Source organism: Echinops telfairi, unplaced genomic scaffold (assembly GCF_000313985.2).
Source record: "Echinops telfairi isolate 266 unplaced genomic scaffold, ASM31398v2 ScPeMD7_7469;HRSCAF=8507_0, whole genome shotgun sequence".
NCBI lineage: Eukaryota > Metazoa > Chordata > Mammalia > Afrosoricida > Tenrecidae > Echinops > Echinops telfairi.
In genome coordinates this window covers 47,735,513-47,737,608 of record NW_022111372.1, presented here as the reverse complement: position 1 = coordinate 47,737,608, position 2,096 = coordinate 47,735,513, and positions in this window count along the sequence as shown.

Sequence of the window (2,096 nt, the reverse complement as noted above, 5' to 3'; positions counted from 1 at the left end):
CTTTTGTTGTTGCTGTTTTTGTATGATCTTCACTCCCAAATTGAAATTTTACTCTTGAGAATTTTTCCTAGTATATCTGCTAGTTTTCTTTGAAATTTTGTAATGAGATAGAAGGGTAGATCTCAGTTATGAAAGTTTTAACTGTTTGTATCATAAAGCATGCCAAGATTCGAGCTTTAAACGGCAAAAATAAACTTACTATTTTACCTGCTTGATGAGTCACTAGGTAAAATGCCTAACTCATCCTCACTCCTTTCCCTAGCCATATGAGCAATGCTTAGATTAAAGGCTTCAGATTACAGTTCAGCCCATCTTCCTTTGTTTCCCAAATAAATCCATTTTGACATTTGAAGGATTTTACATAAAATGGACCTGATCTGCCATCAATCACAAGACCCTCACATCAAAATTGTTCTTTTAGAAACGTTGTCTTAGGTAAGTTGTATCAGGAATTAATGTTAGGCTAGGAATTAATAGTAAGCATTTTACAATAGCTTGTAGATTTTCCTCCCTTTTCCTTCCCTTCTCTTTGCTCCATAACAATTTACCTTTGTTTGAGCTACCAAATGGGAATTGACCTCTTCTCCTCTGAGGGAAGTCAACTGTGCTTCCATTGAAGGAAGCTCCATGTAACAGCATTTCATGCGATCTAATCATTTCTTCAATGAAATCTTTTGTTTCATGAGGATGCTAAGAGTAAAGCAATGCATAGAAGCTAGGAGGAAATAAACATATGTAAAGTGCTGAAATGTTTTTATACTATTCATAAAGTAGTAGATCATCTTTGGAGGTAGATTATAATGAGTTAAAAGATGTATACTCTAACCCAATGCAACCTCTAAGTTTAGAAAACAGAGACATAGCTAATTTGTTGACTAATAAAGGAGATAAGTGAAACAACAAATCATCAGAGAGACAGAAACTCCAAATACCGGGAACTGAGGAAATAAATGGACAGATAAAAACTCCTGATTGGAAAACATACTATATACCTACAGTAATCAAAAAGTCTAGGACCTTTATGACAATAGACAGAATCATGGGATAGAATTAAGGTTCCCAAAATGAACCCACGTGGTTATGGTCAACTGGTCTTCAGGAGTGTGAAGTCTACTCAATGAGGGAAAGAAGAGTCACCCCAATAAATGGCGTTAAAAAATAATTTTTTAAATAAATAAATGGTGTTGACGATTGCTGAAGACAAAATGGATGTACAAGCTAATGTGGTGAAGAAAGCTGATGATGCCCGACTACCAAAAGATACAGTGTCTGGGGTCTTAAAGGCTTAAAGAAGTGGCCATCTAGCTGAGAAGCAACAAACCCACATGGAAGAAGCACACCAGCCTGTGTGATCATGACATGTCCACACAATCAGGTGACAGGCATCAGAAGACTCAAAACAAACAAAAAAACAAACTATTAAAAAAACATATTTCTGAGAATGAGGCGGGTCAGAGCAGAGACCCAAACCCATCTGGGGACAATAGGACATCCCCTCACAGAAGGGTCACAAGGAAGGGATGAGTCAACCAGGTCACAGTATACCAGTGATGAAGCACACAATATTCCTCCATTTCTTTGAGGTTTCCTCACCCCCCACAATCATGACCCAAGTCCTGCCTTTCAGTTCTGTCATGTACACTGGTAGTTAAGAGCTCAGGACACCCAGAATCTGGGTCAGATAAACCCCTCAGGGACAGAAATGGGAGTAGTGTTGCAAGGAGTCAGGGAGGAAGGTAAGGGGAGAAGGGAAGGAAGGGGGAATGGATCACAATGGACAATACATACACCACCACCACCACCACCCAGGGGGACAAACAGCAGAAACCGTGGGGGAAGTGAGAGCAGTTGGTGTAAAACATGAAAATAATAATAATGTATAATTTATCACAGGGTCACAAAGGTGGGAGGGGGGAAGAAGGGAAAAAAGAGAAGCTGCTACCAAGGGCTCAAATAGACAGTCAATGTTTATAAAATAGTGATGGCAACATATGTACAAATATGCTGATACAATTGGTGCAGGGATTGTTATGAGAGCTGGAAGAGCCCCCAATAAAATCACCTTTTAAAAAAATAAATAAATGGTGTTGAGAAAA